A 25,889-nucleotide genomic window follows, 5' to 3' on the forward strand; every position below is an offset into this window, starting at 1 on the left:
ATCTGTGATGTAAATAGATCAACATGGTGCTGAGGGAGTGGGGCATAAAATGATGTGGTTCTTTGAACAATAAGGCCCCAAGTGGATTAGAATTCCCACCAGAATTCAGCCCAGGTTGATTCATCTGCCTATGGTTGTGTTCTCCATTGGCTCGAGGAATGCTGTTTCACTTCCTTGCTGCTGGCTAGCCCAGAGGGCCACAAGCCGTGTGTGACTGAGTCCAGTTCTTGGAGAAAGGCTGAACTTAAATTCCGCTCCTCCTAGGGCCTCTTCTTGAGTCCCAACTAGAAAATGTTGCATCCTCTCAAAAGGAGTTGATACAGCTTTTTCCTGTAGCTGATTAAAGTAAAGCAGTATCCTCAATATCACCTGGCTTGGCAAAAACCCACTGAAATCTGAGTGAAAAGCCAACTTTTGTTGAAGTTCTCCCTGTCCCAGAAAGATTCAGCTGTGTCAGCAGCAGATCAGAGCTGCCTCTCCCTGTCTGTGCAGCTCCTGGCTCTGCATGTCAGTGTGGTAAAAATAACCCTGTTTGAAATCTAGTGGAAACATTAAGGGCTTAATTATCATCTGCTTTGAAGCTTTTCTTTTCAGCCAAGACTGAGGAGATAGGAAGAATTTGGCTGCTGTTCTCTGCTCCTGCACCACCCAGCCACGATGAGAGCTAAAGCAACGTGGTGGCTCCTGTATTTTTAGAGGCTCCTCTGGCAGGAAGGGATTAGAGGGAATTGCAGCTACTTCAATACCCCCTTGTTCCAGGCGAGTGTGTGTGCCTGTCCCCAGCAGACCCCTTGGCTGTGTGTAGCTTTATGTGAAAGAGGGAAAGTAAAATCTATTTTTAGGCAGTCTGAGTGGCCTGTTACTGGAGGCAAGGTTGTTGACTCATGCCCATCTGATATCATTTAAAGGGTTAGATATTGCCAGCTAACAAAAATAAGTGCTGTTACTCCCTCCTAGTCAATAGAATTAGCTGTTCTTAAGCTGACATTTGCTTTTATGGCAGAGGCAGTGCATCCCCAGGGCCCTGTTAATAATGTATACATGGCTGAGAAGGTGCAAATCTGGATTTTCTTGGGATTGTGGTGATGGAAACAGAAATATGAAGGTAGCAGAGTTGCCAGGGAGCCTTCAGCTCTGTGTCTGTCACTTAGGTTCATCTCTGTTCAAAGAACCTGCAGAAGTTATAAGGGAAGGAGACAAAAGGCTGCTCTGTTAACACCGAGGGCTCTTCCCTTTCCATGGTAGAGTCTCAGAAAGGCCCTTCCCTCCTCCTCCTCCTCACCTGAGCCTGCCTCAGGAGCATTCTCTTTGTTAAACAGAAACTCTTCTGTTTCCTGTCTGTTGGTTTTTGGCGTCAGTTTTGAAGCCCTGAATCGCTCCCTGGGGATGTGCACTAGAAAACTGATGGGAACCGGTTTCCTATCAGCAGCTGAGACGCAATTCCTGGCTCCACTTTTCCAGGGAATCGCAGTCTGCAGACCTGGACAGCATCATGTGCACAGTGTAAGAGACCAAGCACCTCTTGTGGGCTGAGTGTGTGAAATCCTGAGGCAAATACTTCTTGCAAACTCAGGGCACAAGGGAGGTGGGAGAGGAAAATATCAGCTCATAAAGCTTTGCCTGCTGGCTCAGAAGCAGGGAAAGAAATGCATAAAAAGTGAATATAGTTCTGTTTCTTTTTTAGGTCACAGCTGGAATTAACCATGAGGTATTTAACACTGAAGTGGAAGGGAGGGATGAAACACCAGGGAGAGGAGCTACTTGAAACCTGGTGAGCCCAATGTCTCATTTGAACAAGAAAGATGAAGGATTTGCTTGATGTAAGGTCACACTTACTACAAGATCCTTGTCTTTCCTTCCCTCAGCTGGGGTAAGGAAAGCCAGACCTCCAGGTATCCCACTCGAAATGTAATATAAAGGGGAGATGCAACAGGCAGGTGGCTGTGAGTGAAACAGGCCTCCCAAATACACCTTCCACTGCTTCCACTGCACCTGCTCTGGCCAGGCTGATTCTGTGAAACCAGACCAGCAGCCAGAGAATCCCAGAAAGAATCCCAGGATGCTTTTTGTTGGGAGAGACCTTAAAGCCCATCTCGTTCCACCCCCTGCCATGGGCAGGGACACCTTCCGCTAGACCTGGTTGCTTCAAGCCCCAATGTCCAACTTGGCCTTCACACTTCCAGGGATCCAGGGGCAGCCACAGCTTCTTCTCAGCCTCACCATCCTCACAAGGAAGGATTTCTTCCTAATACCTAACCTTAACCTGCCCTCTGTGAGTTTAAAGAGTCATGGAATCACCAAATTATTGAGGCTGAAGAAGACTTCCAAGGCCATCGAGTCCAACCCATCACTGATGCCCACCTTGTCACCCAGTCCAGAGCACTGAGTGCCACATGCAGGCCTTCCTTGGACATCTCCAGGGATGGGGGGACTCCACCACCTCCCTTAGCAGCCCCTTCCATTGCCTGACCACCCTTTCCATGAAGAAATTCCTCCTGAACCTCCCCTGGCACAGCTTGAGACCGTTTCCTCTCGTCCTGTCACTTGTTGTCCAGGAAAGTTGCTGATCCCTACCTGGCTCCTGTTTTAGAGTGAGAAGGTTTCCCCTGAGCCTCCTTTTCTCGAGAGACAGAGCTGAACTCCTCCCCACAGCTGCTCTAATCCCTGCAGCGGCCCAATTCCCAGCATGATGGCCATTTCTCCCATTGAAGGAATGCTGAGAGCTGCTCTCTGGGTGCACCCTTTGGCTCACCATAGTGGCCATGGTGCCTTGATTGGCCTGTTAGGATTCAGGCTAATCAACACCAAATGGGGTCTTGCTTTTAGAACAGATTTTTTTGTACCATGGTAATAGGACTCAGAAATGTTCCTGGAAAGGGCTTGTTTTTCTCCCAGATGAAAATGGGGGCAGAGAATGGCACTCTAGAGACAATATCTGAGTCAATCCCAATGCTTTGTGGGGTTTGGAAAGACTTCCTTAAAGTGCTGCTCAGTGTCACTGGATGGACAAAACAAAATTTATGCTGCTCCCCAGGTTAGCACTGCACATGCTGGGCTGTGCTCCCTTTTCCCTACCTAGAAAATTTATTCCAGACCTGAAAAAAACCTCTTCCCCGATGTAGGTAAATTCCTTTCTGATAAAAACACATTTTATTTTCCTGACAAAACAAGATTTTTCATGAGGGGAGTGGGGGAAAACTGCATTTGAAAACACACAGCAAGAAAGCACATCACAAGAATATAGGCCAAGTAGCCATCAACAATTAGTAGAGTTTCTTGGAGAGGGCGCCAAAAGAGCAAAAAAAGCTTCTTTATTTGTGATATGTTGATAAATGATACGCTAATAGCTGAGGCATGTCTTTAGTAATTATTTGGTTTTAAAAAACCTAAGCAGAGCCAGGATCCTGTTTGAGCTGAAGGGGCATTTGCAGTTTCCCAGTGAGGCAGACATTGGGATCATACCCAGCAGCTGTTGGGAATCACAGCCATGGTCCAACAACGCCCTGAAAGCACATGCCTAACTTTACCCTTCCTCCATAAAACTTGTGGTACACAGTGACAAGGCACAGCAAAGGAAATGCTGGATAAAGGGGGAAAAGATGGACTTGGCCAAGTCAGGCAGGAGGCCCGTGTCAGAGCCAGGAGCTGAAATCACCTCTCCTGAGGACGCTCTTTACCATCACTGCCAGAGGCAGAGCTGACCTTCCTGTGGCTCCCTGTGCAAGATCTCAGGCTCCACAGGACCTGACACTTGGATCCAGCTTCTTACTTTTATCTTTTTCTTCTCCTTGGCCCTCAGGCTGCTTTCCGAGTGGGCCATGAGCATCACGGTGAATTCTGTCAGAGGGCTTTTCCAATTGGAAAAAAACAAACAAAACCCAAAACAAAACCAACCAAAAACCCTAAGTATGACCAAAACCCTTCCCTAAGGTTTTTTTAACCAAAGTTCCCAAAGAAATTTATTGCTCTGGTAGAGGACTGTGTTGTGCAGTGTGGTCTGAAAGGTGGGGAGGAGAAGGGAGAGCAGGAATCAATCCTGTGGCATGTGGTGAGCAAGATGTTCACCTTGCAGACAGATGCTTTTCAGCAGTTAGTGGGGATGCAGTCCCTGCCTAATTGTATTTAGCCGATCCCTGACCTTTTAGATCAGTGGGAAGAGTCCCAGGCAGTCAGCAGACTTGAGAAAAAGCCCCAAATGACAGAGAAAATTAGAGTTTGGGAGTTTTGAACTGTTATTGTTTGACTCATGGCTGTGGGTATTTTCCTCTCTGCGCAGCTGTTGGGAGAACTGGGGGTGGCTACTGGGAGATGATTAAATCCATGTGACATCCCTGAGGTAAAAGAGCTCTGTGGTGAGGCCTTAAAATGTTACGGCAATCCCACAACCAACAATCCCGACTAGCAGGACTGAGTCTGGGAGAGCTCTGCTGTGAAATTCCTGGAGTTATTTGGGCAGTGATAGCACCCACTGCCCCCAGGGTTATGTGGGCGAGGTCAAAGAGATGGATTGTTGCCCCCAAGAAACTGCTTACAAAAGAAATGAGAAACAGAAATAAAGGGGCTGTTGCAAATGTGAAACAAGAAACAAGAGGGTTGGTCAGATGTGGGGGCTGAAGGCTCCTCTGGCTGCTTTTAGGTGCCTTCTCGGATGAGCTGACTTTCTAAGAAGGGTTTTAATGAGGTGAAAAGGAGCTCAGCTCCTGCAGAAGTTAGGACCAAGGATGGCTGTGTCCTTGTAAATCCTGTCTCAGTTGTAGAGAGGAAGAGAGGCTCAGGAAGCTGCACGGCTGTGCTGTTCACAGCTGCTGATTCCTCTCTCTTCCCAACTCTGCTTCCAAGAGGGGTCAGAGCCAGGGCAACAGTCAAAGTGCCAGGGAGGAGTTTCAGTGCTGATAGCCATAGTTTGTCCTCCATCTGCAAAGCTGAAAATGGAGAGCAACCAAAAAAAAGTCTGGATGATAATAGTCTATGATGATAATAGTGATAATAATAATCCCCAATTCCCTCGTAGTCGGTCTCATCTCATCTCACCCCACCCTTTATTTCTGCTCCAGAAATCCTGTTTCCACAGGATTGCTGGCACCCTGAGGATCCAGCACAGGAGTCATGCTGGAGGTCAGAGAGATAACATGGGATGGGATGGGATTGGATGTGGGTTTCTTTCAGGACAGCGAGTTCACATCATGGTCCGCCAGAGGTTTTTCCATGGAACTTTAAGCCTACCTTTTAAACTCCTCTCTGCCTCAATTTCCCAGCAATTAAATGGGGATGGGACTTTTCTCTTTAGCTGTTTGCATTGTCAGCTGTCTAAAACAGAGTCAGTTCCATCTCCTAGCATGCCTGCTCCTGGCTGTAGCTGCTGCCACGATATCCTTTGTAATGAGGGAATGAGCATGTCTGCCTCTCTCTGCTCAGGACCAGCCAGGAAACCCTTTAGGTTTCCTGTCACAGCACCAGGGACAAGGAGACAGGATTTGACTCTGAATTGCCAGATCCCAGCGCGGATTAGCCAGGCACATTTACAAAAAGCCACAGGACAGTCTCTGCTCGGAGAGGGATCTCCTGAAGGTTGTGTCCCAGCCCACACTGTTCCCAGAGCAGCTGGGTCCCTCTGGACTGCTGGGCTCTCACGAGCAGGGCTGGCCCGAGGGCTCTGAGCAGGTGTTGCAAATTTTTCTCCTTTTGTGTTTTTTTCTCAAGCAGGGCAAGACCATCTGTTACACTCTGAGGTCATTAATGGTTTCCAGGATTGCCAGGAAATAGAAAATAGTTGTGCAGCCTGCGACGTGTAGAGCAAGCAGATATTATGCTCACATACGCAGGAGCACAGAGCAGGGTGTAGGGGTTTGTGAAATATTCCAGTGGGGTGGCTTCCAGCGGTTTTGCCTTTAGGAAGCTGCACAGCTGTTCCAAGCTGTTGAGCACTTGGGGAGATGAGCTCTATTTGCAAAAACAATGTCGTTTTCTAAGTCACCTTCTCCTCGGTGTGCCAAGCAGGGGTCCCTTCCAGCCCCTTGCTGGGACCGCTTCCACCTGCAGCCAAGGATCTCCGAGGCGTTCCTTAGCACTCAAACCCACCTGGAGAACGTGGTGTTTTGGGCTGTAGCCCAGAAATCCAAATGAAAGCCTGCTGGAGCCACTGGGAGTCTTTCCATGAAATGCTCAAGGGTTTGCTTTGGATTTCATTTGCTCTCTGCAAAGCTGAGCCGCGGCCAGTGGAATGAGTCTGCTTTGGGACACTCACGCTATCCCTTGAAGGGGTGTTTCAGAGGTTAGGAAGAGTCTCCAAGCAGGAAGCAAATCCTACCAGGAGCACCAGGGCCTCCTGGATCTAATCACCCCTGAAGCCTTAATGAAGCTCTTTCATGGGGCAAGGCCACTTGGTGCTGCTGTCACTTGAGCACAAATCCTTTGTGGCCTGTAAGGAGCCGTGGGCGCTCGCAGGAGAGCTGGGATGTGCTTGTGTAGTTTTGCAACTGCACATCAACATCTGTCTCAGGATCAGTATTCATGGATCACTTATCAGGAATCTGGCTCAAGTGGGAGGAATTGTGATAAAAATGTCTGCATGTTTCATTTGCAGCCAGGAAAGGGGGCTGAGTTTTTCTAGGCTGGCGTGGGTTTCCTAGGCTTTGACAGAACAGTTTTTGTTTTGACACTGTCAAAACATTTCTTTTCTTTTCTTTTCTTTCTTTTTTTTTTTTTTTTTTTGTGGTGCTTTGCCCTTTTCAATGGAGATGCTTTCATTAGAATCTGACTTCAGTATGCTATAGACTGTGTGATTTTTATAATATATTAATAATCTGCTCTATTGTTTTGCTATTAGTTCACCTAACTATTTTCTACACCTTTGAGAAGAAGAGTTTTTATGCTATCAGAAAAAAGTCAGCTTTAGTAAAGCAAACTGTACTGATATTTCTGGGTGTTTTTTAAAGCAATTCACTGAATAATTTCCACAATTTTAATTTAATTTGCCTTTCTAGGAGCTTATAGAAAAATACTAGGGCTCTCCAGAGAACAAAAATTACACCTCCCAGCCCACATGAGTGTGGTTCTTTTTGCAGGGGTAAGGATGCATTTATTTCACTTTATAAATCTATTTCATGATCCAAGTGGTCTGGCAATAAGAACCTGTAGTAATTTAATGTTACTGATTTTATATTTGTTATTCCATGTACCTGACTTCACCCAGGGAGATTTCACTGACTCTGAGGCTGGCTGCCATACAGAGTCACAGGGATATTGTTAATCCTCTTATTATAACCTGGGAATTTGGGAATGGAGACAGCCATTATTTTCCAGAGGTGGTGCAGGGAATCAAAGGGAGGTGAAACCAATGAACACTGGTCCCAGAACTACCACACAGCATCAGGACCCCAGCAAGTCCAGCAGGTGCTACCTGTGTTTTCCATTTTGTCTTGCCAGTGTTTTTCCCAGATCCCAACCTTCTGTAGGGAGAGGCCTTGTAAATGTCTTTCAGGAGCATCCACTCTGTCCTATTTAAAACTTTGCTCTGTCCTTGAGGAAACAGAATTTTTCCTCCCTCTCTTGAAACTTGTGCTATCTTCAGCTGTAGCATCACAGGAAATTAATTGATATGATCCTGCATAAAACTGTTTTCTCAACAGCTTCACCCCATCCAAAATTCTTACTTTCTGAAGATGAGAGTGATTCACAGTACATGCATATTTTTGAATTTGCTCACAGTTAGCAGCTTACCAGGACTCTTCCAAACTTACAAGCCCAGCTTGGGAGTAGTAAAGGGTTCAAACCAGCTTATTTTGGTCCAACGCAGGTAAATAAGTGCATCTTTGCACCACATGCATGGCCTCTCCCCCAGTTCAGCCAGAGGAAAGCCTGATTTCACTGCCAGCAGAGTTTTGACTCCATCTGGGTGAAACTGGATGGAATGGTAAGGACTGGGCAGCCGGATTGCAACAGGAGTTTAGGGGTTGGAATAGCTGTGGAATGCCCAAGCAGGAATCTGGTGCAGTGGAGCCTGGCTCGAAGTGGAGACTGCAAGCCCTGCCTGCCCTGGAGACATCCTACAGTCCCTGTGAGGAATTAGAGGGAGTTACTCAGTGATTGGAGACAGACAACCCTGCAGCAGCGTTTGTTGGGGTTTGCAGCTTTCAAAGTGCTCCAATTGCCTTTTAAACAGCTACTCCTTTACTCAAGGAGACCCGGCCTGGGGCTTCCCCAGGGTAAATTCCAGATTCCCATGGAAATCCAGGAGTCTGGGGACATTTCAGGCTGGCCTTTGTGCTTTGTGATGTCTTGCCTTTTTCGGGGGCGTTAGATGCTACATGCAAAGCAGATCCGGAAGTGAAAGATCTCAGGAAAGGGTTTGCCCTTTCCTTGTATTGAGAAATGCAGTCCATCCTCCAGCTTTTGCCCACATTGCAGCTACCCAGGCTTAGGATAATCTGCTTTAAGATAGCATGATAACATTCAGCTTGCCAGGGGCTGCTTCCTTCAAGCATCAACTACCAAACATTTGGGCCAAGCCAGTTCCATTCTTTGTGTTGTTTGGTTTTGGGTTTTTTTTCACCATTCCCTGAGCTTTCTAGGAAAAACAGTTTCCTCTGCAACCAAATATAGTTCTAACTCCTCCACTAAGAGCACTTTTGATGTGCTGTTCAAAGGAAATCCATCGGAGCAGGGTTCTGTTAATAAAACTCTGGAGAAACAGGAGGTCAAATGACATGAGTAAATAGACCTCTCCGTCTCTTTGGAGCTCCCATTCAAAGCCAAGAGGAATTTATCCTGACAAAAACACCAGTTTTAACTTTGGAGATTGCTCTTTGAGCCACAAAGAACTAATTCATTCTAGTGAATTGCATAAAGGCACTTATCCACATCTTTCCAGTGCTCCCAGATGTATCCGGGGACAACTATTTTACTTTTTAAAATACACTTTTCCATCAAAAGAATTAAACCCCAAACCCTAAGTCCTAGATTTTTTTTGGTGTTTCTTAGATTCAAACATAATTTCTGACAGGAGCCAGAGGTATTTAATCTGAGGAGGAGGCAAGGGTTTGCACAGGATATCAGCTGGCCAGGGCTGTCTTTACCCAAGGAACCTCTGTTTCTGAGATCTGCTGGGTTTTGTTAGGGTTTTCTTTCTCCCCAGAGAGAAATCAATGCTCCTGCTTTCTTCTGCACATGGCCCCGTGCTTTTAGCTGACTTTCCACCCTCCTTTTCACATAACTGAGGTGTTGCCAGCATGCAAAATACCACATCTTGCAGATAACTTGTGCCCCAGACACTTTATTCATGAGTCACACACACATCCCTGGGCATGGGAATCCTTTCCTGGTGCTGTCACACCCTTGTTTTCACCAGGATGAGGAACCAGAGGTAAGGATGGCTGAAAATCTCGTTTCGGATGGCCCACCCAGCCCTGTGGTTTGTCTCTCCACCTCTTGTCATTCAATAGCCTTGGGCTGCTTGGGGTGGGGACCACCAGCAGTGATGGAGAGATGTGTTCATCTCTTGGGAAATACTGTTTTCATGTAGCCACAAACCCAGGGTAGTCACTGCTCCCTGCCACTTCCTTCTCCCACTGTCCAGAAGTGACCTCACAGAGGCCATTTGCAGGTTTTTCAGGCCTCCAGAAATGCAAGAACTTCAGCCAAAAAATCTGGCTCTCTCTCCCAAATCTTGAATGTAACTGAAATACCTTGGCACAGGCACTGTGAGTCCTCAGCCTGGCAGAATCTGTATTGTGTGCAAGATTCTGGGTGCCCTGCAACCTCAGTCCCACTGTTCCCACGTAACCTGAACTTATGATTTCTGTCAGAAAAGCTTGAATGAAGGGAAAACCTGTGGCATTCTTTAAGGGATGAAAAGGAGTAGGTTGGAAAACCCAAGCTGGCCCACAGCCCATTAAATGTCCACTTGCTGATGGGAAGGGAGTCCGTGGGATAGACTCTGTGGGGAGTTTCTCCCTTCTTTCCACTCCTTTGGCTTTGTGCCTTTTGCCAGCAACTTCCATGGCTGTCATTCTGGTGACATTCCTTCTAATTCCCCCCTTGGCTCACAGACATGGTCATCAGACTCATTGGGCAAAAATCTTGCCCTGGTTTGGCTCAGGACCTAACTGGTCACTGTTCCCAGCCCCTGCATGGATTTCCATGCCCACAGCTGCCTACAGCTTTTCCAGATTTCCAAGCAGCCCTGTGAACCAGTTACATCCCCACGTCCAAGGGGTTCCCTTTCCTCCAAATGACTCATGGCCTACGTGGATAAGAGGCCCTTTCTTCCAGAAGTTTCCCAAAGACATTGCAGATGTTGCAAAAAAGGGCAAAAGCTTCCTGGAAATTACTGTATTGTTGGGATAAAATGTAAAATATTGCAAAGTGGGATTTGTCTTCCCAAGGGAATGGCAGGCTGGCTCAAGTATGCATTCCTCCCACCTATCTTTAGAAAGACTGACTCACTCTGTGGGGCTGCTTCTTTCTCTTTCCATCAGTTGCACAGTCCTGCATGTGCAGCTTAGATGGGCATTGAACTTCTAGGGTCTTTGAAGGACTCTGTGATATCTTAGTTTCTCTTTTCAGGTTGGTAGTGGTCAGCCCAGCTCCTGGGCAGCTGATTTGTGCTTTAATCATAAAATGAATCCCAAAATTATAGATGGTTTGGGTGGGAAGGGACCTTAAATCCTGTCTCATCCCACCCCCTGCCATGGGCAGGGACACCTTCCATTATCCCAGGTTGCTCCCAGCCTGTCCAACCTGGCCTTGGACACTTCCAGGGATCCAGGGGCAGCCACAGCTTCTCTGGGCATCCTGTGCCAGGGCCCCAGCACCCTCACAGTGAAGAATTTCTTTGGCAATGCAGTAAATAGAGTAAAACATGTGAAACTTCTTGTTTTAAGCCTGGCACAATTATCTGGACACATACAAATGGTGTTTGCAAATTTGGGGTTAATGTATCTGAAGTCAGAGTTTGGATTTAAAGATCAGTTCTTTGTGCTGAGTGAGAGTAGGCTGATTTTATTAAAGATACTTTTTGCATGATTTTTCACGTTTCTCTGACTGCACATCCCCACTGAGTTAAAGAACAGCCCTCACCACAAGTTATTACATCATGAACTTGATATCTCTCCCTGGGAGAAGAAACACTTTTTAGGAAAAAAAGCAAATGGAGAGAGGGGGGAAAAGAAGGAAGTGTTCAGAGGAGTTCAGAAAGCCTGAGATTCCTCCAGGGTCCCCAGCTGTGCTGTATGTTGTCCCAGCTGACCACCAGATATTTCCGCTCTGCACATTAATGCATTCACAGAGAGATCAAAGCGCCTGCCCTGGGCGTGCTCCGGGCCAAGTGTGGATGTCCTACCTCCAAACAGCCTGATCCCAGAGCTTCCAGCCCTTTATCCCTCCCTCCTGATATGCCTGGGGCAGAGCACGGGCTCTCTGGAGCTTATTATGGGCAGTGTGTTAAGTGATGGACAAATCTTCCCAAGCCCTGTGGTCCCGGTGGCCTGGAAGCCACATCCGCTGCTGGAGTATTTCAGGTGATGGAAACAATTTTCCTTTCATGTTGAGGGGAAGAAGAGCAGCACTTCTCTGATGGTCCCATCACTCCACAGGTCCTGTGCTGCCACTCTTCAGAGGTGCCTCTTTGGAGACAAGTGCTGGTGGGTGGCCTTGGGACAGCCCAACTCATCCAGTGTTGGGAGGTTGGAGGAATCCAGTTAGGATGGCCCTGCCAGCTCTGTGCCACACAGGGTTGGTTTGTGATGCAGCCCAGAGCAAAGCCACATCCTTTACCAGTCAGGAAATGCTTCTAGGCAGTATTTTACATCTCCACTATATTTTTTCAGAGGAGGGTTCTGAAATTACAGAGTCACAGAATGGTTTGGGTTGGAAGGGACCTTAAAAATCATCTTGTTTCAAGGCCTGGACAGGGACACTTTCCACTAGAATCAGTCCTTGGATCCTGCCTTTCTAAGTGCCCTAAGCAACCATCACTGAGAACAAAGGGACAGGGAGATCTGCTGAGAATTGAAAGTGCTGGAGACAGTGGAGAGTGTTGTGCAAGGGCTCTGTCCCTCATCAGTGTCAAATTGCACAAACTAGAGTTGGCCAGAAGAAGTGAGCTAACAGCTCACTTCCTAAAATGGGAATATCCCCATATGCTCTTCCTGGCTGAGGACCAGGGGCAAGAACAGCAAGGGATGGTGGTGACTGCTGAGTGTCCCTTGCCCCCACAGTGCCCAAGGGAAGGAGAACAGCCCTCTTTGACAAGCACTGGGGCACTTTGCACCCTATAAAATCCCTCTGATATGACTTTAAACCTAAATAATGTAACTTCCTTGAAAAGAAGCTGCTGTTCTCTGGGATCCAACCTCTGCTGGTTAGATTCCCTGGGGCTTGAATGTTTCAGGCATGTTGCTAGCACAACAAGTTAAAATGGGAACTTGTAAACTCCTGTATTTGGGGTTTATTTGCACAGTTAAGCAGCAAAAGCTGTTCTTCGAAAGGAGAGAGCAGTCAAGGTCCATCTGTGCAGTGTGGGAAAAATGACTGGTAGGTGCCAGTGGAGGAAACCCAAATACACCATGGGACTCGTCACCCTGGGAATGATCCGTCATTCCATCCATCTGCTTGGGATTCTAAGGTTGCAGGTTTATTTTGATTTTAGTTTCAACTACGCTCACCACTTAGCCCTGCCCCAAGGCTTTGGGCAGCGTGACCTTCCTGAGACCTGAGGTGCTGCTCATCTTCTGCTACCACAATTTTTGCCTCCTTTTTTTATTTTCCCCCCTTAAATGGCCACAGCAGGATTGTATTCTGAAGGTTTTTCCAGAGGAGTCATTTAGCCAGATGGCACGTTTGTTTAGCAGTACCTCTGGACACCAGTGCCTTCCAGATGTCCTTGAAAGAGCAGAGTGTCTTGCCCACAGCTCATCAATCGTGCAGTCTCTGCTTGGCCAGAGCTTGTGGACAGCATCTGTCCTGATGTTGCTTCCAATGTATGCAAGCATTTTTATCCATTTAAGGGTTAGGGATTTGGATTGCTTCTCCTTCCATGTGAGTCTCCCCATGATTTTGACCAATGCAAGCTCTTACTTCACAGTGAACTTCTCTCCACATTCGTTTGTTCTCTCCAATCATGACTTGCCCTCTTATCACTCCAGCATTTTATCTCTCACTCATTTTCTTCCCGAAAGATCCTTGATGGTCTCTGTGAACCTCTTGTTGGAGCAAAGCTCCTCTCTTTTGTGATGCATCATGTGGAGTTCCACTGCTTGCCCCTGCAGTCTAGCTCAGCTTGGCATTTCATGTCCTCCCAGCTCTCACTCACTTCTTACATCTCCTACAGTCTGACCCTCCATGTGGCTCACTGGAAATTTTCAAGACCTTCAAAGGTATTCAAAAAGCAGTGGTTTTTAACAGAACTGATGAAAATCAGATCCAGTCCACAGCTGTCCATGCAGTGGACATTTGCAGCCTTGCCTTCCAGCACAATGACCTGGGCACGGAGCTGGAGGGATGGGGAAGGTGTTGGGAAGCTTGAATTTTGCCTGCCTTTGCTCCATGGCAGGACTTCATTCCAGCCCCCTCTGAGCCTTACCTGCAGCAGAGACTAGTTCAGGTGTGTCAAACTAGGAATTTCTGCTTTAAAAACAAGGCAGAAATATTTTGTGGGTTTTTCTCAAGCTGTGTTTCTTCTTTCCGAAATAAGAAAAACAAGAGCGAAAGCCGCAGCCGTCACTGGGATTGTGAAGCTGCCCACTTTTCACACACAGCTCTGAGATCTGCCCTGAAATCCCAGCCTGTGGGGAGTTTCCAGTCCTCCTGGGGAAGGATTCATAGATGAGTTTCAGCATGAAACCCCTAACACCCACAGGAATAAATGGAACAAAGATGATATCAATTTTTCTTAAAAAACCCTATTTTTAAGGCAATATCAGGATTTCCCTGAGGTTTGACTCATTTTATTTTTTAAGAGCTGAGGCAGAGGTGGAAGCACAGCTTCCCAGGGGCAGTGGCAAGACTGGAGCAGGAGACCAGAGGGAGACAAGATCTGCAGCATCAGCTGCTGCAGGGAGGGAGGATCATTGCCATTTCCTTGAGGCAGAGCTCAAGGAAATTGGAAAAACTGGGAAATACTCAATAACACAAACTTCTTTTGAAAGTCCTCAACTTGTGCAGTTTTCTGATTTGATCACTGGCCTGAAACTTCAGGATTTTGGAACTGGAGATTCCTTTTATTTAACTGAGAGGGTGGCTGTGTGGCTAATGGGATTCCTGGGCTAAATATGCCCCTAGCTCGTTAGCCCTGGGCTGGGATTCAGTCCCTCTGCTGGCTTTGAATGGGGTTGTTTTCATTTCTGTCCTCCTTGGCACAGGGTGGACAGAGGCCGTGACTAAACTTTTCTGGTTTCTGTGCCAGTGCAATCATGTGAGAGGTTCAGAGGCTGAAGGAAATGCTGAGGCCTCTCATATGAAACAGGAGGGGGTTTTTGCACATCGGAGGAAAACGAGCAGCCTCAGGCAAAATTCGGGAGACAAAAACCATCCAGCCCTTCCCGGTACTGGTCAGAGGTTGCAGCAAGAGAAAGGGTAAATGCAAAGGGAGAAAAGCTGGATCCAGTGGAAACTGCTGGTCCAAGATCTCCCAGCTAGGTGTCTGGCACAGTGCAGGCGTGGGAGACTTCAGCAGCAACCTGAAAGTTAAGAAAATTAGGAAAAAATTAAGAAAAGGCTGATATTGATAGTGAAATCATGGACATAACAAAGTAGGTACCTCACCTCTGCATTGTTTAGTGACTCTAGAGAGTCCCTGCTCCAAAAACCTGCAGTCAGTGCTTATTAGAAATATCCCTCTGTCCCTTCTCCCTGGTGATGCTGGGGAATGCCAAGGCACTGAGACAAACCTGACCTTGCTTGTAAGTACCACATGCTGGCCTTCCTGGGGCTGAGCTCCCCTGAGCTCTTCCAGAGACCTCTTGAAGTAGCTGGAGGAATGTGCCAGTATCCCTTGACACTGGCCCAGGACCTGCCTCTTGTCCCTGTTTCCCTAAAAACCAGTGGAAGGCTTCTAAAAACACCACCCTGGCACTTCCATGTTAAACTAAGTCCCACCTCTGCTTCTTCCAGTGTCTTGGCTCCAGCTGCACTCAGCTCAGGCCACAGCAAACACTGCAGAAAGCTCTGGGATTTGCTGAAAGAAAAGGCAAAACAAGCCAGAAAGACACCAAGCACCACCTCTTCTTAGGTTAGTAGTGTGGTCCCAAATAGGGACCCAGAAAATCTGTGTCACCCCACTCCCTGGACAGCTTTCTGCCTGCTGCCAATCCCTTAGACGAGGAGGCTGAACTGGGGGAAGGTTTCTTGCCATGCTTAGATGGTCACTGCGCCATCAGCAGCACCATCCGTGCCTCTCACCACCCATCTCCTACCCCTTGGGTTTCCCTTTTGGAATCCACCCAGCTGCCCTTCATTTGAGGGAGTTGTGTCCCTCACCACGATCAAGCTGTGCCATCTGTTCCTCCTTGCTGGCAGAGATTTGTTGGCCCTGTGGCCCTGCCAGCCCCTGGGCAGGGTGTCCCTGTGTGCACTCGGGGCTGCACAAACCTGTAACAGCAAACAGACCCCACCAAAGGTGTTCAAAACTGTTATTTTGGAAGCATGTGCCCAAAAAGTAAATATAGAAATAGAAAAACTAGTTTTGGCTTGCGTTGGTTTTTTCTTTGTGTGAGTATTTTGTGCCAGGCAAATAAACCACCTAATAACATAATCTCAGCAGAAAAATAAGTGAGAAAAGCAGTTGAGCAGTGAAGTGCTATAAGAGCATCTTGTACAGAAGGAAGTGGTGCTCTAAAACAAGGACTGCACTGGGATGGTGGAGGGCTGCAAAGACAAGGCAGGGATTTTTACACCTCTGAACAGGCTCCCCAAGGCTGGCAGAGCTCCAGGAGTGTTTGGACAACGCTCCCAGGGATGCACAGGGTGGGATTGCTGGGCTGTCTGTGCAGGGCCAGGGGTTGGACTCAGTGATCCCTTCCAGCTCAGGATATTTTATGATTCCCTCTTTTTTTGTCCTCTCTCTGAGCACAAGAGACTGATGCTCCACCACCAGCATGAGCAAGGGTTGTGATGTCCTGTGGCAGGAGGAAGGCAAAGGGAAACACAAAAGCCTTGACATTGAGCACTGTCATCATTATCTTCACTGGAGATAAACTGGTAAAAGCCAGTGAAAGGCATCCCTAGGGAGAAGCATTCAGCCAGCACAGAAATCAAAAGGCTCACCTAACTTTGTCCCTCTCATTTGCATCCATGTTTTAATTCCATTCCATTCAGCAGCCCACATTCATTTCCAGAACATTAAAGACCTGAATTAAACAATTAAATCTTTTCCTTTGCAAACTTCACTCCAGGCTGGTACCAGGATGGGGACCAGCTACAAAAACACACAGATCCCTTTGTGCCGTGTTCAAGGGCTCCTCTTTTACGGGGGGTGGCTGCCCTGTGTGACATCACTGTCCCCTCTAGTGGCCTGGGGACATCGTGCTCGTGTCCACCCCCTGCTCTGGCAGCGCACGCAGTCTGCTCCAGCCAACGACCTCCTTGACCATCACCCCTCCCTGGGGGCTTTCTGTTTTACCCTGATGGTTGCCAGAATAGGATCAGGCTCCCATGGAAATCCATTTCTTCTCATCCTTGCAGCTGTTGGATGATAGTGAAAGTGAAGAGGCAGCTGCTGGATATATGGGAAAGCGGGATGATAAGGAGTCAGGAGAGAGACTTTGGCTCTCACACAGGATTTTGTCAGCCCTGCTTTAGTTGTCAGCCCACAGAGCATGGAACTGAGCAGCACCCACATGGCTCTGGACAGGAGCAGGATTTTAATGAATTTTAAATTAATGAATGTTAAATTAATGAATTTTAAAGACCTTTGCAGGACTGTTGTGCTGTTACACACCTGGCAACATTAAAGCTGAGCTGAGTCAGTCTGTTCCAGCCACCAGAGAACGCAAACTCAGTTTTGCAGTGGTGTGAAACAGGATCTTTTGCAAGGGTGGGGAGAGAGGTCTGTATCAGGGTGACATTTACACCTACAGTGACAGTTTCCAAGACGTGCCATCCCCGAGTGAGTCATGTTTGGCTCCTTCACTCATCAGTCCGGCCTTGGTAACACATCCCTGGGGATTACCCGATCCTTATCTGTGGCCATGATGGCGAAGGGAGCGGGAAACCTTGCTGCCAGCTCGGCATCTCCTCCCTCTCCTCATGGTTTGGGAATTTTCCTGCCCCCCTGAGAAGCGTGGCAGTCAGACTTTCACTGATTTGCTTGCTTTTAAGCTGTTTCATGGAAAAACTTGCTTTTTCCTGTCTGCTAGGGGAGGGCTGATCCTGGTTTTCAGCTCTGGGTGGGATCAGAAGTGGGACAGGGGTGTTTCATCCAGCACAGCCCAGCAGAGTGCAGTTACCTGCCAGCTTCACACCCCAAGCGGCTGCCAGGAAAGTCGGGCTCTCATGCCTGGCTTTGATTTGCTGCAAAATAGTGTTTCATCTGAAAAAATGACAGGGAAAGCAGCCAAAGAGCAAAGCATTTGAGGACATGCTTTGAGCCAGCCCCGTGCCGCTGGGAGATGGAGGAGGAATTCCGGACAAGCAGTTTTCTCCTACGGTAAAGGCCGCAGGGAATCAGAGGGTGCAAAGTTAAATTAAAGCCTGAAGTTTTTCCCATATTAAGGTATTATTAGATTAAGTATTACTAGAAAGTGCTGAGTTTCTTTAAGCCCAGCTTGGGCTGTTTCAGGAAGGTGTTTGGCCGTCCCTGTAAAACACAAGACACCATATGCTGCAGAAAAGCTCTCTGCAGAAAATTGTGGCAGTGAAGTAAAGGAAAAAGATACTAATTGGAGGAAATTACTCAAATTTCTGCCTTGGATCAGCTGGTACCAACCCCTGAGTTTCTGGAAAACAGCAGAGCCAAGGGCTCGGAGTGCTGGAGTAGTTACTGGCTTGTTTCCTGAGGATTAGCCACGTTGGTAGGGTTGCAAGGGAATCAAAGCTCGTTCAGCAGCTTGGGTAAGGACTGGGATGGTGTGGGAACACTGAGTTTAAAAAATATGGGGAGAAAGCTGCAAAGTCAAGGGAAGAAGGATGGAAAAGCCCCATCCCAATGCCAGCCTCCCACTTTAGGGTCGATCACATCCCCGTGGGGGATGCATGGAGAAGTGGCCCCCTGCTCCATCCCAAGCTCCCCACAGCACATCTCTGATTCCCACTCCAATGGGAACGAGCTCCACACGTGCTTGAGCCTCACTCCTCTCACATTTTTCAAGATATTAGCGGGGCTGGGTCTTGGGAGGAAGGTCTCCTTATCCACCTTGCCTCGCTCATAAAATCATTCCAGAAAAATCACAGCATGGCTGGGCTGTAGCTACCCAAGGGTTGGGTTTTTCTCAGTCCCCCTGAGTTGGCATCACCAGTTTTGTTTGCTGGCTCTGGGTGTACAACCCCCCTCCATGGGTGTCCTCTGAGTTGGCTCCCACAGGGAGAGTACGGATAAAATCCTGTCTTGCAGGTGCTTTCACAATTCCCAGAGGATGCTTGAGGTTTATCCTGAGGTGGGGTGAGGAGTACTGGAGTACCAAGGTAGGGTCGGTGGGGTTTTGGGAATTGAGCTCATCTGAAGCACGTTTCTGCCGAATTTGTAGAATTTTTGTGGAAAATGTAATAGTGTTTTTCCCTGGATGGCCTGGCTGTGATGCGGAGAGGTAGGGGATGAGCTGTCCCCTAGGCGTTCCCCTGGAATCCCGCTCCATGATGCCATCCCTACTGTGCAGGAACCAGAGCAGACAATGGTGATCTCAGGGGGATTAAACTTGTTGGGGCTGTTGACAAAAGTCTCTTTTTTCCCCCCAGAGCAGGGACAGCAGCCGTAACGTCAACAAGGGACCTCTTCCAAATCTCACGCAGGGATTCATGGCCACAAATCATCCCCTTGTCTTAACCAGCCCAGAGGGAAGCCCAGCCACGAAGGGTCTCTAAAAACACTTGGCTCTCCACTGATGGGTGATTTCCTTGCATCCCTCATTGCCTGAGCTGGTGCTGCTCTTGTTGCCCCCCCACCGGTGAGCAGAGAGATCCCTGAAATCCAGAAAGTCCCCTTCCTGCCCCTTGGCTCCGGAGATTTCCCTGCTCATCCATGTGTTCCATATACACAGGGCTCAAAGCATTTCATAGGGGCTCAAAAGGCATGGAGTTAAAATGATTTTTCCCCCAATTTGTGGGGTTGGCAAGGGAACTGTTTTCAGCAGAGAACAGGCTCCTTTTGCCCTGGTCCCCATCCCTCTCCTTGTCCCCTCTGGGAGTTGCTGTTGATCTGTGTGGACTTGGCCTCAAAGTATTTCTTTCTTTTTTTCTTTTTCTTTTAAATTTTTTTCCTATTTTATCTTCCTCCTTTTTCCTGTTGTCTTCTTCTTTTTTTCCTCTCTTTTTTCTTTTTTTTCCTTTTTCTTTTTCATTTTTCCTTTTCCCTTTTTCCCTTTCCCCTTCTCCCTTTCCCTTTTCTTTCTCTTTTTCCTTCTCCCTTTTCCCTTTCCCTTTTCTCTTTCCCTTTTCCTTTTTTCCTTTCTCTTTTCCCTTTTATTTATTTTTATATCCATATACATTTCCCCTTTCCCCTTTTTTTATGTTTCCTCTTTCCTTTTCCCCTTTCCCTTTATATGCCTTATTTAAATACATATACATTTCCTTTTTTTCCTTTTCTCTCTCTTTTTTTCCTTCCTTTTTTTTCCTCCCCAATCTTCCACTTTCTCATGCTGCTTTCCCTCTCTGTCCCTTCCCTCCCGGGCCGGGCTGGCGACACCCCAGCCATGAGCTCATGCAGCTCCCGGCTGGATCCCGGATCTGCGTGGGAGGCAGGGAGACGCTGCTCAGCCCAGAGCTGGCCACATTTGGGATCTGTGGGGGGTGATCCCGGCATCCAACTGCTGTTTGTGCTGGTGGCTCTGGCAAGGGATGGCAAAAGCCGGCTGCAATCTGAGCTTGGGGTCAGTCCCAGCTCCTGGATGGAGGAGAGCAAGGGAAAAGCAAAGGGATTGTGGTGTCTCGTTTGGGATAACCATCCCAATCCATTTACAAGTGGCTTTCCAGCATATCCAGAAATTTCCAGCGATGCTCCTTGGAGTAAGTGTGTGCCTGTTTCAAAAATGCAAATATTTATCTCCTCAAACATGCCCTGCTTGAAATTCAGAGGTGCCAGTTGTGTCTGGGAGCAGAAGTTCCCACTGGGGCTCTCTGCTGAGGCCAGAGGGGGTGAAACTGCAGTGAAGGCGCCTGTTGGACCTTCAGGGCAAATCCATGACCTGTGCAAAATATTTGTGGTTTGTGCTTCCCAGTTCTGAGCGTGCCACTCAATGGGAAGCTCATTGCCAGCCTGCAAATCCCCGGCAGGAGGGTGGAGCCAGGTGAGGGTTGGCCTCTTCTCTCAGGGAACGAGGGACAGGACAAGAGGAAATGGCCTCAAGCTGTGCCAGGGAGGGTCAGGTTGGACATCAGGAGGAATTACTCCATGGAAAGGGTGGTCAGGCATTGGAAGGGGCTGCCCAGGGAGGTGGTGGAGTCTCCATCCCTGGAGGTGTCCAAGGAATGCCTGGACGTGGCACTCAGTGCTCTGGGCTGGTGGCAAGGTGGGGATCAAGGTTGGACTTGATGATCTTGGAGTTCTTTTCCAACCTTCATGACTTTTTCCAACCTTACTGATTCTATGATTTGCAGCCTGTCTTTCCAGCTCTTCCAAAGTCCAGCATGGGCTGCTAGCAACATTCCCAGGGCTTTACAGCTGGGAAATAGCAGCGACCCCCTGAGAGAGCCTGATATCACAAGACTTTTCAGCCTCATTTCCAGAGCGGTGGTCTGGATGTGCTTCAAACTTCTGACTGCTTTTTCCAAGCAGAGTTGTTGTTCAGGATTTTTGCTTCTTTTTTCCTAGACTCAACCTTCCCCAGCTCTCAGACCTTTCTTGTGCAATCGATGTCCCATCGTTGACAACGTCTGGGAGAAATGCAGAGATTTCCTGAGAGCGCTGCCGTGGAAATTCCTGAGATTTCTGGTGTGGATGGACACGAAGGGAAGGAGGAGGCAGCCATTTAGGAAGTGCATTTTCCACAGAAATAAATCCTTTCTGCTCACCCTCCGTACTCTGCACCTGCCAAGGGGTTTTTCAGCCTGTGGTACCCCGGAACTGAGGGAAGGCTCAAACATTCACAGCTGTGCCAACTTTTTGTAGCTACTCTGTGCCTCTGGCAGGTTGAGAGCTTGGAAATGTGGCTTGGAGCTCTCCCTGCCTGCTGGAAATGCCAAGGGAGTGAAGGCATGATGAAAACTCCTGGGGAGGTGGTGGATTTTGGCAGTGGGCTCCTCCCAAGCTGCTGCTGAGGCTGGGAAATTCATCACATCCTCCTCTGGCATGCCCTGAGGAGTTTGGTGGGATGCACAGTTGTGGGGCATGTAGCAAGGGAAGTTAGAATGGAATTAGATGATCCTTAAGGTCCCTTCCACCCCAAACCCTGCTGGGATCCTGTGAGTCAGGATGAGCTGCCCCTGCATAGGGAAACCCATCTGGGAAAAGGTTTGAGCCCACGCTGCCTCATGGGCACCCAGGGATCAGCACAGCTCCCTTGGAAAAGCATTCCCTGCCACAGGCTGTCAAAGAAAATGTGCAAGTGGGATGTTCCCCTCCCCATCCTTACGTGACCACCAGCATCAGATGTTCCCGGGATGGGACACAGCTGTAGGGACAATGCACGGGGCTGACCAGAGTACAGCCTGCTCTTTTGCAAGGAGCTTGGCTCCAGACTGCAAGCAAAACTGCCTTTTTATTCCCAAAAATAAGATTAAAAAAGGGAGGCAGAGTTCCAGCTGCTGCCTCTTGCAGCAGGAGAGGAGGGGTGGAAAGGACGAGCAGTTTTCAGTCTTCCCAATTCAGCGATGCTCAAATGCCTGGGGCAGAACTGGGGCTTTGAATGGACAGGGGTCGAATGGGGTTAAAAAAGCTATGGAAAAGTGGAAAAAGGCCTTCTGGGGTGTTAAGTGCAGGTGTGCAGGTGATGGTTGCTGGTTCCCAAGGAGATGGGGAGCTGCAAGCCCTGGCTGAAAGGGTCACCATCCCTTTCCCTATGCCCACACCTCAAGGCAGCTGGGGCAAGAAAATGGGGCAGATGGGGCTTGGATCAGACTGGGGGGGAAAATGCTAAAATTGGGAGGTAACCCTCGAGTCAGAATCATCAAATCATGGAATGTCCAGAGTTGAAAGGACCCACAGGGATCATGGAGTCCAGCCCCTGGCCCTGCACAGACACCCCACCAGTCCCACCCTGGGCATCCCTGGCAGCGCTGTCCAAACGCTCCTGGAGCTCTGGCAGCCTCGGGGCCGTGCCCATTCCCTGGGGAGCCTGGGCAGTGCCCAGCACCCTCTGGGGAAGAGCCTTTTCCTGATCTCCAGCCTGACCCTCCCCTGACACAGCTCCAGCTGTTCCCTGGGTGCTGTCCCTGCTACAGGGAACAGAGATCGGAGCTGTCCCTCAGGAGGAGCTGCAGCCCCCGGTGAGGTCTGACCTCAATCTCCTCATCAGGCTGTTTAATCTGGGATTAGCCCCATCCCTGCAGGCCCATGCCCTGCACAGCCATCACACCTGGCTTCCTTTCTTGCCTCCCCCTTCCAGGATGGAGCTGGCTTTACTCCCAAACGCTCCAGATCTCATGAAGCACTTCCAAACTGCTGGTATTTTTCTAGCACTTAACAAGGCTTTTGCACTTGGGTGTTAAACCCAGCTCACCTGCCCTGTCCTGCTGGGAAGAGGGGCAAAAAGGGGCTCTTTGGGGTGCATTGGGAGGATGCTCTGACTTGGCCAACTTCAAGAAATAGTTCCCAAATGGGCAGAGAATTCTAATTCTCCTTGCTTAGTCTGTGTCATGCCCCTGTGTGACGAGCTGTGGCTGTTCTCAGACACCTGGTGGGTTTGTCCACTGTGGTTTTTCAAGGTAACATTTCCATTTTAGGTTTCCCATTGCCCATCTTGCTGCTTTTAATCCTAGATTGATACCTACAACCTGCAGGCTTTGAAGGTAGGAAGAGGGGGTGCAGCTTCCAGGTTGCTCTGGAGGTGCCCTTCTGCCTTCCTCCCATGGCTGCTTCCATCCTGGGGGAGAAATAGCATTAAATGTCATGCCCCTGACAGTCTGCAACCACCTGCATCCATTGCAGAGCTGAGCTGCTTTTTAAACCCAGGGAAAAGGGATGGAAGATGAGAAAGCACAGAGAAAAGAAGGAGAATTACAGTGCAGGTGGGGATTTTGAGTGGTTGTTTTGGAAAAGGCTGCTGGATCTCCAACTTTTTGCTGTGTGTCAAACTGTCAGGTGTTTAATCCAAAATCCACCCCTGCTTAACTCCAAACACTGGGAATCCAGGGATCTGGATGTTTCACCCAGCATGCCGTGCAGGGACCCCAGCACCCAGGGCAGGATTTTGGCTTTTCCAAAATAACTTCTCATTTCTAGCAGCTTTAAAAAAACCACATGAACTGGGGCAAAATGTGATGCCATGAGATCTGTGGAGCTGTGGGGAAGGCCAGGCTCGCTGTATGTAACCCTCCTGCTGCAAAACTCCTCTTTTAAAACTTTTTACTTGGAAAACCATTCCTGCCCCCAAAATCACCAGAATCCCAGGGATAAAGGTGTGAGCAGTGAGTGAGGGTATTGAATTTGCCTTTCCAAATGGCACTGGTTTAAACTTTCAGCTGCTGGACAGTGAGTGGTAATCCTGCCGCCCCAGACTTCCCATCAGTAAATGGAAGGAGGTCCTGAGGGCTGGCGCAGGGAAGCTGCAGGGGAGCCTGGATTCCAAACACTAGAGAGGAGCAGCCACAGTGCTCCACTTATTTCCAGAGGCCGTGTTATGGCCTCTGCAATATTCCAGTCAATCGAATGCAATGCTCATTTTTTTTCATTAACCTCCAACTCAACCTCCCCGTCTGCCGAATTAATCACTGCTGGAAAGCCAGAGGAGTATTTTAGAAATAACAAACTACTGATTCTGTCCCTAGCAACCTTTTTTTTCTTTTTTTCAGGCCTTTCAATTCCACTTCAGTTCATTGAGCACGCTCTTGCAGAGCCCATTTGTAAGCTATAAATATAAAATATATATATTAACTCACACACACTCAAATAATTTCTGCCTTTTCTCAAGAGCAATGGCTTATTTGGCCTTCGCCCACTACGACACTCCCATCTCAGAGATCCCCAGCAACGCATTGAGGTGCTTTCATCCCAGGTTTGGAAGCTAATTTTTGGTGAGTGAGGCTGGATGTTATTCCTAGAGTGCTTCCCTGGCTGCAAGGCATGGAGCTACAAGTTTGGAAATCACAGAATTATAGAATCCCAGAATTGTTTGGGTTGGAAAGGACCCTAAAGATCATCCCATTCCACCCCCTGCCATGGGCAGGGATACCTTCTGCTATTCCAGGTTGCTCCAAGCCCCGTCCAGCCTGGCCTTGCACACTTCCAGGGATCCAGGGGCAGCCACAGCTTCTCTGGGCACCCTGTGCCAGGGCCTCCCCACCCTCACAGGGAAGAATTTCTTCCTAATATCTAATCTAAATCTAATCTCTTTCAGTTTGAATTCATTCATGTCAATTTGAAGCCATTCCCCCTTGTCCTGTCACTCCACTGTTTACCCTTGTAAAGAGTCTCTCCTTATTTCTTGTAGGCTCCCTTCAGGCACTGGAAGGCCACAATTAGGTCACTCCAAAGCCTTCTCCAGGCTGAGCAATCCCAATTCTCCCAGCCTTTCCTCAGAGCAGAGCTGCTCCATCCCTCTGATCATCTCTGTGGCCTCCTCTGGACTGGCTCCAACAACTCCATGTCCTTCCTGTCCTGGGGACCCCAGAGCTGGACACAGCACTCCCCATTTCATGGGTTTCCCTCAGCACAGCCTTCCCAAAAGCTTTTCCTCACAGGTGGCTCTGGGATCACCAGGCAGCACCCATCACTCTCCCACATCCCTCCCCCTTGCATCTTGCTGCATCCCAAAAGATGGGTGTCTGAACCTGCTGCCCTCCCAGCCCCGGGGAGCACAGCAAAAGGCTCATCCTCAACCCCCTGCCCGGGTTGTATCTTTGTAATATCAGGTTTTATGGAGCAGCACGGTGAGGTCATCGCAGCCGGCCGCGCTTTTGCTTCGGTGTGGTCGCCGTGGCAACGGAGGGAGAAACAAAACACGGAGTTCAGCACAGCGAAGTTTCCTGGCTGCCGGGGCTCATTTTTCTTCATGGGCTGGCTTTGGAGGGAAGCAGCGGAGCGGCCGCTCATGGAAACTCAAACGTCTTTCCCTCTCCCCTGTCTGCTCCCCCGTCTCTCTCCGCAGCAATGGAGATAAAGGTTACACATCTGGTTCGGATCTACTCTGTTTGACAAAAAAAAAAAAAAAAAAAAAAAAGCCGTGCTCCTGCTGTCCCATAAGTCATCCCGCAGCTGGAGCGCACTCCCGGCTCTCGCTGGGGCTGTTTATCCCGCCACGTCCCACTGAGCCCTGGGGTTTGCTTTTGGGAAGGCTGCGCTTCCAGAGAGCTGCCTGCTGCCATTTTGAGTGATCCCCAGCCTCTGGGCAAGGCCTGGGAAGTTTAAAGTTATCATGGGTTAGAGTTTTGGGATTTAAAGCCACCCAGGATGCTCAGCTCAGCTCAGCTCAGCGCACGGGAATGGCGCTTGCTTGCAGGGAGCTCCCTGTCAGGTGCTGCTCCCCAGGAGCAACCACCCTGCCCCGAGGAGCTTATGGGGCTATAAAACATAGGCAGAAAGCAACTGAGTACCTAGAAAATCTAGGATCTTCCAGATCCCCTTATTTTACCTTATCATCTCCATCTTA

General features: G+C 48.7%; 1 long non-coding RNA gene across 1 annotated transcript; it reads left to right on the top strand.

Annotated features, from left to right (window-relative positions):
- Positions 1–1,267: 1,267 nt before the first annotated feature.
- LOC121668059 lies at positions 1,268–21,160 on the top strand. The gene is made up of 3 exons (XR_006017243.1): positions 1,268–1,503; positions 1,685–1,771; positions 20,957–21,160. It is a non-coding gene; the product is annotated as an uncharacterized LOC121668059 (long non-coding RNA).
- Positions 21,161–25,889: the final 4,729 nt, after the last annotated feature.

Source organism: Corvus kubaryi, unplaced genomic scaffold (genome assembly GCF_017639235.1).
Source record: "Corvus kubaryi isolate FWS band 111438036 unplaced genomic scaffold, C.kubaryi_AGA036_p1.0 37383, whole genome shotgun sequence".
Classification (NCBI taxonomy): domain Eukaryota; kingdom Metazoa; phylum Chordata; class Aves; order Passeriformes; family Corvidae; genus Corvus; species Corvus kubaryi.